The sequence below is a fragment of the Falco naumanni genome, chromosome 19 (assembly GCF_017639655.2).
Source record: "Falco naumanni isolate bFalNau1 chromosome 19, bFalNau1.pat, whole genome shotgun sequence".
Taxonomy (NCBI): domain Eukaryota; kingdom Metazoa; phylum Chordata; class Aves; order Falconiformes; family Falconidae; genus Falco; species Falco naumanni.
Window position 1 is genome coordinate 6,322,787 of NC_054072.1, and position 17,188 is coordinate 6,339,974.

Consider the following 17,188-nt stretch of genomic DNA (forward strand, 5'->3'; position numbering starts at 1 on the left):
TTGGGGTACGTGAGCCACAGCTTCTCCGGAGGGAGCGCTGTCTGCTCCTGGGCTTCCGTAGTCTGCGCCCTGCCGTTCCTTCAGTCAATTATTTTGAGCTGAGTTCTTTAAGACCCCTTGTCCTCAAGGGTACATTTCTTGGGCAGTCTCAGTCACAGTATGGTACAGTTTCCATCTTTTTAAGCTTTCTGGATTCTGAATATTTTCTGGGATTTTGTTAGAATTCTTTTTGACAAGGTCTCTTTTGTTTATTTCTGTAGGTAAAGGCTGTTTTTCAGCCTCCCTTTTTTTTTTCTTCTCTGCTCTGTACACTCCTGTCTGTAGGTGTTCACTCCCCAATGGCTCTCTGTAGATGCTCCCAGTCCCGGTGTTTTAATTCACCGCTCTTTGCCCTGTGGCCCATTGCTGTTTCTGTGTTCTCTGTCCTGTTCTCTGTCCTGCTCGCTGTCCCGAGTCTTTAATCGCTCCCTCTCTACCCTGCAGGCTGTTGCAGTTTTTTCCCAGCATTTCTCCATCGCTCTCTCTCTGGCTCCCTGACCCTCCTTTTTGATTCTTTCCTTGCTGCCCTGTGGCCCGTTGCAGTCTTCCCTTTCTCTGTCTCTTTCTACACAGGCCTGGATCTATATAAATAAAGCAGTCCAAATTTTGCCAAAGCACATTGGTTGGATTTTCAAGTTTTTTGTTTAAAAAAGATAGACAATGAGCAACTCATTTTCATAGGTGCTAAAAGATAGGAACTTCTCCTCTTCCTCACAGGCAGTCATGGGGAAAGCCATAATCACATACTGATGTTGACAATAACTGTTCTATGCAGAGTATTTTAGTGGACATAAAAATAGGAAGAAGAAGGAATTAAGTCTGCTGGGAGGGAGCTAACTGCTGCTGTAGGAAATACAAAAATGTGTCACAGAAAAGGAATTGAGAAATTAACTGAGAGGGTGAGCGAGCAGGGTAAGAAAACCCTCAATATAATAAACAACAGTTGTCCCACGTATGCATCCATGAAAATAAGCTGCATCCAAAAATGAACCTACCACACCACCACCACCCCCCATCCCAAAACAACCCCCCCAAATCCCCCAAAAGACAAAGGTGTTACCGAAATCTCGGAATGAAGAACTTATTGACACCAATGTGATGCAGATAACAGACACTTCTTTATTGACGGCCAGGTGTGTGAGTGAGTCCTCTCACGATCAACGCACACCAAGCTTCAAAATCATACACCATATATAGAACTTATTCATACATATTCATTAAGTATTCATGCATAAACATAATATTTCCTGAAAATCATCAACATACTCTCCTCCCATATCTGATTCTGCACAGTAAAGATTAGAAAGATCTAGAAATGGGTCTGGGGTACTATTTGGGTAGGTAGTACATGAGTCAGTGGTTGCGATCTCCCCCTGCCAGAATTACCTTTTACTTTCTTGGCAGGTATCTACAGGTTGTTCCAGTCTACTCTCCCCAGTTCCCATTAATTCTACATTTTGATGTCTCAATGCATTCTCCTATGTAAATACTGTATCCAATCATCTTTAATCTTAAGTCTGTTATCTAAGTTCTAATCATTCCTGCTAGGTGATTCTGACCTATTCTTTCGGCCCTGGTACAGGGCTGTACAGAGGATTTCATAGTAACTGTCGGTTGTTGTGCAAATACAAAGCTCCACTAAAATGTTTCTTACAATTTTATATTCCTATTAAAATAACTCTAGAAGATAAAATGTGTTTCTAATATAATCAAATGTGGTTGCTAATTCTAACTAATAGCAGATATGTAACACCTGGGCGGGGCTCGGTACCGAGGCGAAGCTGCTGGCGAAGAGCAGCTGCCGCTCGGTGTCACAGCCTCCCAGTCCTGTCCAGCCGGCTGTCACGCAACTCCTTGCGGGAGGGTACCCGCTGCCGGGGTGTGGAGGGGAGGGAGGGAGGGAGGCAGAGGAAAGACCTCGCTCCCTTGTCCCACCTTCCAGCCCTGCCGTGTACTCCGCACCCCTTCATTCTGGTAACACCTCACTTTCCCATCACAGGGAACCGCTATGAACTCAATAGCTTAAATCATGCAACAGATCATAATGGCCTTGTATGAGCTTTTCCTGAGCCACACATTCCCACCTCTCGCTTTTTCCTACTCAAAAAGTGCACTCCTGCAAAATCTCTTCTATTTAAAAAAATATATATTTAAAATTGCTGTTACTAACGCGCTTCCAAATGCAAACAGAGCAAACGCACCCCTATTTCCCACAGCAAACCGGAATGCATCATACGGAAAGGATTTAACAGCTTGAGCCACGTGAGTGCTTTTGCAGACGGAGGCAATAAGTATTAATGCCCGGGCCGCGAGTGGGAAAAGGGCAGAGCAATGTGAACCCTGCAGCCGCAGCGAGCATCCTCGGGGTCCAGTGGTAGTAAACTGGGCTGAGATCCCGCCCAGTGCTCACCCGGCCAGTGCTCACCCGGCCAGTGCGCAGCATACGGTTGGTGGAGCGCTGCTGCCATCTGGCGACCAAAAATTGGGTACTGCAGCCGCACGGTTGGTGGAGCGCTGCTGCCATCTGGCGACCAAAAATTGGGTACTGCAGCCGCACGGTTGGTGGAGCGCTGCTGCCAGCTGGCGACCAAAAATTGGTACCAGACCACGGGGCTCGAACGCGTCCCCTCCGCGCGGGAAAGATTCTACCGACGGCGTCACGCGAACCCCTGTCGTTGCAGCCGAGCCACTTCTACGCATGCGCTGCCCTTAGTTTTGTCAGAAACACTACTACGCATGCATGAAAGCGGATTTTGTAATACGCATACGTAGCCACAAAACCCGCCCCGCGGCATCAAGCCAATTCTACGCATGTGCTGCCCTTAGTTTTGCCAGAAACCACAACGCGCATGCGTAAGGGGCGGTTTTGTAATGCGCATGCGCCAGTGGAAACACCGCCCCGTGGCGTCAGCCCCCGCCTGCGCATGCGCTGCCCTTAGTTTGCCAGTAACGCTATTGCACACGCGGGTTAGGGGGGGTTAGGTTTGCCGCCGAAATCTCGGAATGAAGAACTTATCGACACCAATGTGATGTAGATAAGCAGACACTTCTTTATTGACGGCCGGGTGCGTGAGCGAGTCCTCTCACGATCAACGCACACCAACCTTCAGAATCATACACCATATACAAAACTTATTGTAAAAGAAGAGACTCGAACTCTTATGGGTTACCCTAGGTTTGCATGTTTTAATTGGTCCAGCAGTGTTGGGTCACCTCCGCAGAGTGACAAGCTTACAAGATTTTCAGTCACATATTTATAGTATCTACCTAAACATTACATAATCTCTTGATTCCACAATAAATCTTCTCTCAGTTCCTATCTTGACAGTCAGCTTCACAGGTTGTTCCGTATCTTGATCACCTTGCTATTTTGCTTCTTCTTTCAAGGATGATTGCTTCAGGTTCCATACGTCCCAGTTCTGAGTAACCACAATAGACAATCTCCATCGTTTCAGCCTTCTAAAGGTCTCCTGTTCTAAAAAGCTCCTTTGAACTATCAGGCATAATCTTATTAATATTAAACTTTTATTGTCTAGCATCTATCAGCTGACTGCGCTCGCAGTCCTGGTTTGGGCTATACAGCGGACAAAGCTGAGGTGTACAGCCTACAGCAGCAGTGATCTGGCATTTTCCTCCAACACTTATTCATACATATTCATTAAATATTAATGCATAATCATAATATTTCCCGAAAATCATAACATTTCCGATTCTGCCATATCTGATTCTGCGTAGTAAAGGTTGGAAAAGTCTAGAAATGGGTCTGGGGTACGATTTGGGTAGGTGGTATATGAGTCGGTGGTCGCGATCTCCCCCTGCTGGAATTACCTTTTACTAAAGTTCACGGTTTCTTGGCAGGTAACTACAAGCTGTTCCAGTCGACTCTCCCCAGTTCCCATTAATCCTATATTCTGACATTTCAATACACTTCCTACATACAGAAGACTAGTCAAATACAAAAAAAACTGTAAAACCCCATTTTTTACCTAAGTTTTAAACAATGATTCTAGCCCATTCTTCTGGCCTTGGTACAGGGCTGTACTAAGGATTTCATAGCAGCTTTTACTGTGCAACTAAAAGTTTCATTAAAATATATTTCTTATCCCTCTATATTTCTATTAAAATGATTTTATAAAATCAAATAAAGTCAATTAATTCTAACTTATTAGCAAAGCTATAGCATTTCCCCCCTTTGAAAGTGTTGAAAATTATTATTTCAATACTTTCACATTATTTACATAACATTTGTTTCAACGTATTTTGGTGGCGAACTATGTCTTGTTGGAATAGTTGATACATCTCTCATGATCATGCAATTGACTGCAGTTCTATTGGTAAAATGTTTCTTCAAACATGCATATACTAGCATGATCATCAGAAAGACGATTAGTAACAGAAACAAAGTTTTGATTATGGATTGTATCCAAGAGCTCAAATTCCATCCCAGTTTGCTAAAAATTTTCCCCAGCCAGTCTTCTGACATATCTTCTCAAATTGATTCTGTTTCCTTTTCAATTTTACCCAATAGGTCCAGATCATGTTCCACATCTTGAGTGACATTTGGAATGTAAATGCAACAGTGGTCCAGTCTATCCTTGAGATATCCACATACCCCATGCTCTTTAAGTAGGAGCATATCTAGTGCCATTCTATTTTGTAAAGTCATCTTGGAAGTCACCTGTAACTGTATGTTCAATTCTTTAAACCCTTTCTTAGTGACATTTGCTAACTCTTCTACCTGACCTGTTAACTGATAAAGCCATGCTCTGTTTCTATATGAGGCTATAGGATTCAAAACTGATTCAAGTGCCCAGCCAATTTTTACTCCTGTTGAGGGTTCATTCCAAGTATCATCATCTGTGTCAGACCTCTTGGTTTGTTTTGATTTTAAACTTTCTAAGGGTCCTCTAAATGGTGATTTCTTCCAAATCAGGCACATTGTTGGCATGCCTAAAGTAATTCCTTTCACCTTACCATCTAACGATAAATGAGCTGTCCAGGCTCCATCACTTAATGCCCAAATTAGATGTCCTTGACTTTGAATAGTAGATTTTCTGCAACTAAACAGAGTTCCTCTTCTGGGTGTAAAGGCACTTAATAAATTGAGAGTATTTTTAAGACCTCGACAAAACCAACCATATTTTAAAGCGGCAACCAGAGGAGTAATTTGTTGTATTATTAAGTCTGCATTGCTGCAATCGTACACTTTTTAAAAATTCCACCATGGCACTGCTGATTTCTCTAAAAAGTATTGCAAAGGGCAAGCATTTAACTACCAGGGAGGGCTGTTAATCCCAGATGTTTCTTTCACGAGCTATCATTTGTAAAAATGTTACAGATTTGCTAATAAGTTAAGATTGATTGACTTTGTTTGATTTTATAAAATCATTTTTTTAATAGAAATATAGAGGGATAAGAAATATTTTAATGAAACTTTTAGTTGCACAGTAAAAGCTGCTATGAAATCCTTAGTACAGCCCTGTACCAAGGCCAGAAGAATGGGCTAGAATCATTGTTTAAAACTTAGGTAACAAATTCAGGGTTTGAAAGGTTTTTTTGTATTTGACTAGTCTTCTGTATGTAGGAAGTATATTGAAATGTCAGAATATAGAATTAATGGGAACTGGGGAGAGTCGACTGGAACATCTTGTAGGTGCCTGCCAAGAAACTGTGAACTTTAGTAAAAGGTAATTCTGGCAGGGGAGATCGCGACCACCGACTCATATACCACCTACCCAAATCGTACCCCAGACCCATTTCTAGATCTTTCTAAGCTTTACTGTGCAGAATCGTATATAGGAGGAGAATATGTTAATGATTTTCGGGAAATATTATGATTATGCATGAATACTTAATGAATATGCATGAAGAAGTTCTACATATGGTGTCTGATTCTGAAAGCTGGTGTGCGTTGATCGTGAGAGGACTCACTCATGCACCTGGCCATTAATAAAGAAGTGTCTGTTATCTACATCACATCGGTGTTGATAAGTTCTTCATTCCGAGATTTCAGTAACAAAAGGAGTTCTCAGTGCTGGGGAGACCAGCCAGGAAAGAAAAAGTTTCCAAAGAGGGTTGGAAATTTCTGTCTTCTAGTCCTTAGGGAAATGAAACTCAAACCACCTTCTGGTGTGCAGCCCAGCGAGTTCTTGTGAGCTTGTCTGGGAGAAAATAGCACCTAATTAAAAAGGTGGGAGCGGCAGCCAGGGAGGAGGGTTACAAGAAGGCATCTGCCTTGAGGCTGTGCTAAAGGGAAACTGTAGGTACTTGTTTCTCAGCAGTTCAGCTGAGGGCTGCCTCTAGGAAGAAGGTCCTGGTGCCAGGGCATAATTGTCCTTGGCCTGTTCTTTTTTTTCTTTAGTGACAGAGGGTGCCGAGGGCTGAAGGTACCGGCTGGATGCTCAGTGCCCTTCCATTTCCCTCTGCAAGGGTTTTGGGTGGGTGAGAGAGGCAGGCAGCTGTGACCTGGCTGCAGATGTGCTGGGCACGTCAGCCCGCAGCAAATGTGGAGTCTGACACCTTGTGCCTCCTATGGGACAAGACCCTGCTGGTAAGCAGTTGCTGGAGAAAAGCTGGTGCATAATCAACTTCTACCTTAATTGTCCTGTGCAGTATCATCTGCATCTGGGTTCTATCCGCAGAGCTGAGATGCTGTTTTCGCTGCCTTTCAGGACTGCTACAGGTGCGTGTTTTCAAGATCTGTTGGTCTAGCCAGCATGCTGTAAGGGTGCGGGTAACAAGGTTTGTCAGTAATGCTTCTTGTGCCTATCTTTGACCAGACTAACTTGGTATCATTTTCTACTAAGAAAGCTTATTCTGTGTGCTGCTCAAAATACTGGGCTGCTCAGGCATTAAAGAGAGGAGGGAGAAGCCTCTCCATAGTATTCGCAGCACTGTTGAATGGGAGCTGATTGCTGGCCCTTGTGACTTTGCCTTTTCCGAGGAAGTGTTGCTGGACTTGCCTGGTGGGTAGAAAAGCTGAGTCCCTGTGAGATCAAACAGCTTGCCTGGACCCTGGCAGAGCTGTAATTAGGCGAGTGCAAATTTGTCACCTTCAGTGTCATCCTTGGTCTGTCTTATGTGCTGCTTCTGGCATGGGGGGGACGACGACAGGGGGGGAATTATTTTTTTCTGTCTATAGGACAGAGGAAGGGGTGGTGGCTTGGTTAAGGCAGCTGGGAAGGTTTCTTCTTTGTGGCCTGGTTGCCCTGGGAGTCCACATGCTGCTTTGTAAGGGAAGGTTGCAAGGATGTCTTCCACCTTGAAAGGCAGGATGGTGGATACACATACCTTCTCTTACGCTCCTGGTTATAGAACGTCACCTGGGTGTGCTGAAGCTTCCTAGAACGCTTGAATACCTGAACTGCAGGCTGTGAGATTCCTGCAGGCTGTGCTGGGGCTCCCAGCTTGTGTACTGGGACCTTGCTCCTGGGTTTGCTGGTGCCTGGAGGCAGAGATGTGCTGGAAAGGCTTTGGGCATCGCGGCTGTTTCAGCCAGCACCCCACTCCTCACTCCAAGTAGCAGACTAACAGTCATCAAATAGTACTGACAAAATTAAGTACTTCAAAATATTGAATGATAAATGATGTACCACTTTTCTATAGGACGAGGTATGTATATTTATCTAAAAGTTGGGAAACGTCCAAGGGCCCTTATTGCTAACATGACGGATGTACTAATTGCTGAGTCCTTGGATTTGTCATCTTTAAAAAGGCTGTCTGGTCCCAAGTTCCTGTTGTTTATACAGCGTGGCAAAGGCAAGGACTTAAGTCATGGTCACTAGTTTAGTGAGATATGTAAATGAGTTCCTGGAAAGTTAATGAATAGGTATGAGTTGCTGAAGAGGGGACTGAGAAATCCCCTCGGTGTGCATGACTTTGGTGGAGGGATCCCCCATGCACCCAGCGCTGGTGAATAAAGATAACCTCCGCTCACTCGAATATTAGTGACTGATTCTTTAAATCAATTTGGTGACCCAGATGGGACCTCCTCTGCTCGGCTGTGGGACTCATTGAGCGGGCACTCCCTAGGGTACCCCCGGGGATTTTCCCGGAGGGGCTCCTCGTCTCATCTCGATCACCGCAGGAGCAGACAAGGACTCCATCTTACGGAGCGAAGGTACTATCTTTATTCAAATATTATATTAAAATATTGTATTAATATTATATTTTAAACAGTACTGTTTCGGATATTTCTGTTCTGGGACCGGTCCCTCTGTAAAGCTGTCTGTAAGACATAAGACATAAGATCATTGTATTCTTATGCAGGATGGCGTATGCCGGGTAGCTAGCCCCGCACGTATACATCTGATTCTGTTCTGGTATTCGTTCCGGTATTAAGGTAATATCGGAACTCTGATTCTGGTTTGGTCGGAAGACTGACATGTTTGACTCGAAGTCAATCTGTGTATATAGGATTAATAATTATAGGGTTGCTGATAATAATTATTATACTCATTTTATGCTGGAAACGTGAGAACATTTCTGTATTAGGTATATTATGAAAGTTGATATGTGGTTATTGTCTTGAGCATCTGAGGGGTGAGTGTAAACCTCTATATGTTTTAAAGTGCATATAGTATAAAGAATTATTGAGTATATGGTGGGGGTTGCTGCTAAAAGACAAAATTCGTCTCTGAGCAGTTACTCTGTGCTGTTTTGGCATCAATTTGGCGAGCCAGCCAGGAGAACTCTCCACCAGTGCTGGAATCCAGGGGCCTGGGGACCCTCAGGGCCCCCGACTGCATCTTCTGTCGGCAAGACTCCCCTACCCCTCGGCTTCTCACACAGGTGGACAAGGACTTCTGCACAGCATAAAAGGTATTTATATTTATTCTTTGTTTTGAATATTTGATTGTCTTAAGATTTGGTTTTAGCCCATAAGACGAAAGATGGGAAGCTCTCTTGCAGGGTTAGAAGAAGGGACGCCTTCTGAAAAGGGTAATAGCCCTATTTGATTGTCTTAAGATTTGGGAAGCTAAAAACTTCCTTTAGGTTGTCTTCAGATTTGGGGAGTTCCTAGAATGTAACAACTGAAATAGCGCTCTGTGTCTTGTTTGTTCTATGTGTTGTCTCGTTACAAGTTCAAAATTGGGAGTTAAGAAATGTATGTTGGAAAAAAAAATAATTCTGGTAATTCTAGGCAAATAGCTGAAAACTTAACACTCTGCTTAAGGCCAGAAAAAAATTAGAATCTGTTTTTTGGCAACTGTTTATTGAAATGTGTACTTTGTGTGATAGCGCAAACTGTCAGTGTTCCTAGAGTTGTATGTAAGTGCAGGGTACCGTGTAACACGCTGCCTGTGTGACTGAGGGCTGCCCGGAGAGTGTGACGTGTGTGAGTGACGCGGTGTCACTGCGAAGTGAGCGGGGAGTCCCAATCTGTGTGTCTGTGCTCCCCGCAAGGGGCCGGCCAGAGAGGGATGGAGTAATTGAAAAATAGATTTATGAAGTGTTGGAATGCATCATGAGAAATTAGAGCGGGAGACTGTAGAAGAATGGCTGCAGAAGTGTGGCTTTAGAATCTCTGAAGATCTGCACAATCCAGGCCTGGTATTAGAACAGACCTGTAATCAGAATTGTACTGAAGATGCTGTGCTGAAGATAAATAAGAAAGGTAGCCTTGAGCTATTCTTGAATCCTGAGACTGACTAATTATGTTGTGCCAACAGGTCGTGGCTGTAACAAGCTACAGCTGCTGGGAAAGCAGGTGCAGGGCCAAAAAAGATAGGGACCATATGGGAATATAGGGAGTAACAAACTACAAGGCTGAAGCACAGCAACACAATTAGCCACATGGATAGAATGCTTATTTTAGTCATGATAATTAGGGGTGCGAGAACCACACGTGTTTAGAGACTACTAACCAGTTGTATTTTTGCTTTAAGAATATGCATGTGTATCGGTTCTATATAAGTAGTGTTAGAAACTAATAAAGTTGAGCAAGATGCGTAACTCATATTGAGCGTCTTCTTGACTCCGGCAAACCCGTCTTCCAACAGGAGACTGGACAAAACATTAGAGCTAACATCATTTGGAAAAAGCACGAATTAGCCTCTGCCCTTAGTGTCGTAAGTGCTGTCTGTATACTAAAAAAAAGGGTGGCAAGTGTCTAAGATACATTATCTCCTCCGAGAGGGGAAAAAAAAAACCAAAACCCAAGAAATAAGGCTAAATAGAGGTCTTGAACGGTGGTGTGTGTTCTGAGATAAGTATGGTACCTTCAGTAATAACTAATACATTGTAGACAAATATATCAGACTTATTAGGAAGATGGGGGGGCAGACTGAGCCAAGCAATAAATAACAAAACACCCCTGGGATGTATTTTGAAGCATTGGAAAGAATTTGGCAGAATTCCCAGTGGAAATCTGAACAAAAAGATATTTTAAAAATATTGTCAGAATTGGTGGCCTTTGTATACATTAGGCGATGGTGAAAGATGGCCACTCAGAGGAGGTCTTATATTACAACACAATTTTACAACTTATGCTGTTTCTTTGTAGAGAACAAAAGTGGGATGAAGTAATGTGTGCAGATATGTTTGTGTGACAGAAGGAGTGCGGGATTAACACCACCTGATCTTTGATTATGGCTCTAGAAAAGGATAGGGAAAAACTGAGACCTAAACTAGAAAGATGTTCTTGTTGAAATTTTTGTATGTTTAAAAAAAGAAAAAAAAAAAAAAAGCTCAGGTTGTGGTTCCTTCTGTGGAGCAACCAGAATGAAATACGTTGTAAGATAAAATTTGTACTAATGTATATAAGATCTGAAGCGGGGTATGTGTGTGGAGAATCAAAGACCTTGTGAAAGTGTTAAAGTATTGGGGTGAGTTTGTACAAAGCCCCGTAGCCCCTCGAAGGTGCGGCCGAGTCCTGCGGGACGCCTGGCAGGGTGTTTGCTGTTTGCCTGCGAAGGCTGATATGTAATAACACAGACTTAAAGCAACAAGGAGCAGATTTGCATTCAGGGTAAGAAAGAGTTAAAACAGAAGTGCTGCTGCAGAGGCAGGCTTGTGTAACCTGCAGAGCAGGAAGAGCATCTCCTGCCCCAAATCCTGATGGTGAGGAGGAGGGGGTTGCTGTTGCTGACGATTGAGCAGAAGGACCTGACAATGTCACCCCTTGCAGCACAACAGGACCAGTAGCGGCCCCTCTAGGGCAGGCAGTGGGTCTCAGGAGAATAAAGGTGAGTCTTTGATGGGGAAATTTAGACGTTTGAAAGTTGGTTGTGAAAGACTTATCAGGATGATCTAATAGAACTAGATAAAGGTTAAAGTTGATTGTTACTAGATAATCGTGATGTAGAAAAAAATGAGGTGGAATTTTTAGTGAATACAAAAACAACTTATTTGATGTTAAATTTCAGTGAAAAGAATTTGTTACAGTTGTGGGAGCTGCTGGCCACCAGGAAAACATCCTGAAACCTTTAAAGTACAAACTAAGAAAACAAACAAGAATGCCAAATTCACCAAAATCTTTGTTGGGATGAGATTTATTAGAACATCTAGACATTTAAAAAAGGAGAAATGAAACCAAAAGTTTAAAATGATCAAGTGATTGAAATCCTGAGCTTATCTTTAATTCAACAGAAAAGTGGAAAAGAGGACCTCCCTGAAGTAAAAGAAATCTTTAACCAGGTATATCTGGAAATAAATTCCAGGTAAGGCAAAAAAAATGCTTTACCTGTTACAGTAAAAATGATAAGGGAAGGCCTGCCTAGTTCAGGTAAAACAATATCCCTTGGTCAGCAGGGCTGTGGGGGATATTGGCATAAAAACTGAAATAAAATGCACTCTGTAGTAGTTCTACTAATGTAAATCTGTGTGTTTTGCCATGACAGTGACTTGTTATGGGATGTGCAGATGAAACTCTGCATTGACAACAAAGTACAAGGAATAAGGTTGGTCAAGTGCCTCCTACCACAATCAAGGGCAAGACTGGGTTGGCCTCTGTGTTTGCCACCAAGAAGGATCTTGAGCTCTGCTGCTGGCTGCAACCCAGTAGGCGTTGAGCGGTGGGGACATATGCCATGCCAGACCTTGATGTGAGGAATGGCCCCCTCTGTTATAAGAGGGTCGTCCAGGAAGGAAGAATATGAGATGGCCCATTGAGGCACTGATTTGGAGATTGGAAACCAGCTGGCTGACCGTGAGGCTAGATGAGCAGCAGAGAAAGTAGGAAAGGAGGAACTATCCTTAATACCAGACGGTAAAATCCAAACTCTAAGTACAGATGAGGAGTCAAACTATTCTAAAGGAGACCTAAAGCTAATTCAGGACATGAATGGTAAAATAAAATTAAATAAGTGGGCTTATTTGGCAGATGGCCGTATAGTGGTACCACCCAATTTAATATGGACCACAGCCCTAATAGAACATAATAAGACTCATTGGGGAGCTGGTATGTTATATAAAAGTCTAAATCAGAAATTGATAGGGCAAAACTTATATACTGTAATAAAACAATGTATTAATCCCAATGTAGCAAACAGAATAAAACTAGGGAACATTAGTAGAGGAAATTATCCAGGACAACAGTGGCAAGTTGATTTTTCCGAACTCCCAAGAAAAGGGGGGTACCGGTATTTATTCGTTATGACCGATACGTTTTCAGGTTGGCCAGAAACTTTCCCTTGTCGAACAAATAAAACAAGAGAGGTAACGAAGGGATTGTTAAATGAAATTATCCCCCACTTTGGGGTTCTGGCAACAATCTCTTCTGATAGAGGCTCACATTTTTGTGCCAAAATAATATGAGTGAGTACGGTATTGGGAATAGATTGGCAATTACACACCCCTTACAGGCCTCAAGCAAGTGGAAAAATAAACCATTTAATTAAACAACAGATAGTGAAAATAGGACAAGAGACAAATCTAACTTGGCCACAGTCTCTTCCCTTGGCATTATTAAGAATACAAACTAAACCGAGAACAAAGGAGAATTTGAACCCTTTTGAAGTATTATATGGGAGACCATACCAGCTACAATTTGCCAGAGAAGATTTAAGGCAGTTAGGGGAGGGATATTTGTGTGAATATGTGAAGACCCTCCAGGGAGAATTAAAAGTTATAAATAAGTATTGGGAACAAGGGCCAGAGGGTTGGATCAACCAGTCCATTCCTTTAAATCTGGTGACTATGTGTATATAAAGACATTTTCAGGGAAACCTTTGGAAGAAAAGTGGGAAGGACCCTATCAGGTGCTGCTGACAACCTTCACTGCCGTCAAGATAAGAGAATAACCAGCCTGGATTCACTGCTCTTGGATAAAGAAGGCTCCTGAGAAATCATGGGCTGTCACCCTGGCAGGACCCATGGGACTACGGTTCTTTAGATTGTAAAGAAATCTCCGGAGACACAATGGACTGTCAAAAGGATCAGGGACATTTGTGTAAAGTTATTCTGATCTTAATTGTAACTGTTGTAGAAATATTAGAAACTGAAGCATGGGTAAACAATACCAGTCTTCAAACATTGCAAATGATCGTTAATGCTACGAAAGCTAAGGAATGCTGGATATGTACCTCTCTTCCTAAAGGAGGCTTGATAACACCCCTGTATGGGGTGGCCATCCCAAAACATGAATTATCTCTATGACAAATGGACTACCTGGACAGACTTTTGGGAAAAGCCAGACTATGGTGGAGGATATTGCCTATTTGATAATAAAATATGAGTTGGGTCCCAGATTTGATTTACAAATATTAAGCCTAACCACCACAATATTTATGAAAAGTGATAATAACTGTCATTGGAAAGCTCAAACAAGACAGGAGGAGCATGTCCTGGAAACCCAGGGCAAAATACTTGTTCCCAAACTGATGGATGGAATGATTAAACACACATCCATGAGATATGGAACAAGGTGCAGATCCTGCATGAAATTACTAAAGATGATTTATCATGGAGTTTTAAGTTATATGGGACAAACTGACTTCGTGGTTACCTAATTTGGAATGGTTAAAATATGCTTTTATTATAATACTTATTGTAATAGTATTAGGAATACGTGTATTACTTCAATGTTTTGTTTGGTGCTGTCGAAGAATGATCATAAGGCATAATGATTTTTTGTAGTTGCAAAAGAATTTGCAAAAGTTACTAGAAAAGGGGGGAATGAACGGTGAATGATGTGCCAGTTATCTAAAGGATGATGTAATTATGTTTATCTAAAAGCTGGGAAATGTCCAAGGGCCCTTATTGCTAACATGACGGATGTACTAATTGCTGAGTCCTTGGATCTGTCATCTTTAAAAAGGCTGTCTGGTCCCAAGTTCCTGTTGTTTATACAGTGTGGCAAAGACAAGGACTTAAATCATGGTCACTAGCTTAGGGAGATATGTAAATAAGTTCCTGGAATTGTAATGAATATGTAAACGATTTCCCAGAAAGTTAATGAATAGGTATGAGTTGCTTGTATAAAGAGGGGACTGAAAAACCCCCTTGGGGTGGACGACTTTGGTGGAGCGATCCCCAATAAAGATAACCTCCACTCACTCGAATACGGGTGAATGATTCTTTAAATCAATCTAGTTGAAGATGCCCCTGCTTCATGCAGGGGGGCTGGACTAGGGCACCTTTAAAGGTCCCTTCCAGCACAAACCATTCTATGATTCTGTAAACTACCACTGTCATTCCAGCCACTGTGTATTTATATACACTTGAGGAAGCTGAAGTCCTTCACAACTGAAATTTTACTCTGAAAGTTCTGAATTGCCTTGAAATTCTCAAGAGCTTTTCTCCAAAACATCCCTTCCAGAGATACTGATATTCAGGTCCTGGACCGAGCACCGTACCTGAAGTTGTTTACAGCAGGGCAGCAAAGTTTTGTAGAACAAGTGAGGCTGAGAGACTGCCCAGACACATTCTCCTCCATGTTCTCCCAGACCCATGTGGCAGCACCTTCAGAAAACACTTTTTTCTGTTCGTTCCTGACACAGTTCTAAACCTCTCTAACAAAATTTCACCAATGTCCTCCCCCCTGAAGCAGTGCTGCTGTTACCACAGACAGCAATGCAAAGATGTTCAAAGGAAATGATCTGAAACACTTGGAAGCTAAAGGTCACAATAAGCAGGAAAAGAAAATACTTTACCATGTACATGAGACTGTTCAAACTTTTTGCCGGTGCAAAGTGGAAATTTCCAGCTACCTGCAGGAGACTGTAATCTTTCATTAAAAAGCCTGAATCTACATAAACAAAGCAGTCATACCGGCGGTTGGATTTTAAAATTTTTATCGGAATAAGACAGACAATAAGCAACTCATTGTCATGGGTGACAATACCAGCAAATATTGTCCTAAAAGAGATATGAATTTCCCCTCTTCCTCACTGGCAGTCATGTGGAAAGCCATAATCACATACAGATGTTGACAACAACTGTTCTATGCAGAGTATTTTAGCGGGCATATAAATGAGAAGAAGGAATCAAGTCTACCGGGAGGGAACTAACTGCTGCTGTAGGAAATATCAAAAGGTATCACAAGGTATCACAGAAATGGAGTGGAGAAAGTAACTGGGAGGGTGAGCAGGCAGAGTAAGAAAACCCTTAATACAATAAACAACAGCGGTCCTATGTATGCATCCATGAAAACAAGCCGTGTTCAAAAATAAAGCACTAAAACCTACCACCAAAAAAAACCCCACACTCCAAAATCCCCCAAAAGACAAAGGTTATTAAAGTTTTAACCTTGAATATGAAAAGGATATGGATATTAGGTGTCAGTCCTCCCTGACACTCGCTAGCAATCATACACACCCTCCCCTGGAAGATTTCAATGCATCAAGCTCACATGCTACATTACACCTTTCAATGTCCGTGCAAACCTATTGCGTATGTTAACTGCAGACACAATGAGAATGGAGATGTGCAAAAGTCCCAGTGCCTAACAATGGCCCCCAGAAATTTCCCTAGTGACACCCACCCACCCTTGGACCCTTGCTACCCACAGCACTCCCCTTTGAATCTTTCCTGCTCACCACACTTTGTGGCAAAGGGTCCTGTAATGGTTCAGCACCCATAATATTCAAAACACGATGTCTGGCTTCATGAGTGAAAGGGCAGGGTGTGTTTGGTTTTGGTTTTGCTTTTCAGAAATAAAGAATGTTGTCTCCAGGAATAGTACACAAAGATGTAAAAAAACCTCCAGATTTTGAAATAAAGTAGTAAAAATAAATTACCCTGGGCCTGACTGCTAGAATGTACTTGGGTACGTAACCTGCACATCCCAGTGTTCTGAGCTCGGGAACCTGCCAAATGACAGGGTAGTTACATAGTCATCTGGCGTATCTTGTACTACATTTTCATGCACCAGTTGCAAACAACATCTCTTTAAGCATCTTCAACCTTGACAACTCCAATAGTCTTGCTTCCACTGGTTTTCTAAAGAAGGGAACATTTCACTCCCCCCAGCACCTCTGCTGACAAGTTGTTGGTTGCTGTTATCTCCAGCACCCACCGGTGGTCTCTGTTTTGAGACTAGAAGGGCAGGTGGGACAACCTCACCGCAAAGAAGCTGCCTCTCCCCCTCCAGAAACCTTGGTAAAAAGACTCACTAGCTAGATGGTAGAAAAAGCTAAGCTTCTCCAGCCAGCCCACCTCATGGAACAGGGAATTTGCCCCTTCCCACCCTTTTCCTGACCCTCCTACTGAACCCCTCTACAGGCACAAGTACCTCGCAGAGCCCAGGGGTTATTACAGTCCTGTGAACACTTAAAGTTGGAAAAAAGAGCAGAATGCCCCGACTGTGCCTTCTGACGCTCATCACCACCATGCAACAGGCTCACGGCAAAACCCATCTCTCACCTTGTTGACCTCCAGGAAACCGTACACTCTGCAGCCCTCGTTCTTCTGCTCTTCCATTTTCTGGCTAAATCCTTCCCTCCTGCACTGCTCTATGCTATCCGGGTTCTCAAAGGCCCAGCCTCGTCACCTGTATGCTTCTCTGACATCGTCACAAGTACTGCAGCACCTGCAAGAGCACAAACATCATCTTTACAGCGATAAAGAGACACTCCAGCTCAGGACTCAAATCCCCGGTGGATTTTGTTTCAAAGCAGCAAACTTCAGGAACTGGACACTGAAAGGTGGTCTAATGCTCCTGAAGGCGCTTGAGTTTCCTGACGTACTTTTTGAGATTTTGGCACGAGGA

General features: G+C 42.8%; 2 long non-coding RNA genes across 2 annotated transcripts; one reads left to right on the plus strand and one right to left on the minus strand.

Moving 5' to 3' along the window:
- Positions 1-1,226: 1,226 nt before the first annotated feature.
- LOC121099403 lies at positions 1,227-17,004 on the minus strand. Its single transcript, XR_005831466.1, has 3 exons — positions 16,843-17,004; positions 15,132-15,188; positions 1,227-3,458 (listed from the first exon to the last, which is right to left on the minus strand). It is a non-coding gene; the product is annotated as an uncharacterized LOC121099403 (long non-coding RNA).
- On the plus strand, positions 6,596-13,487 carry LOC121099404. Its single transcript, XR_005831467.1, has 2 exons — positions 6,596-6,721; positions 13,191-13,487. It is a non-coding gene; the product is annotated as an uncharacterized LOC121099404 (long non-coding RNA).
- Positions 17,005-17,188: the final 184 nt, after the last annotated feature.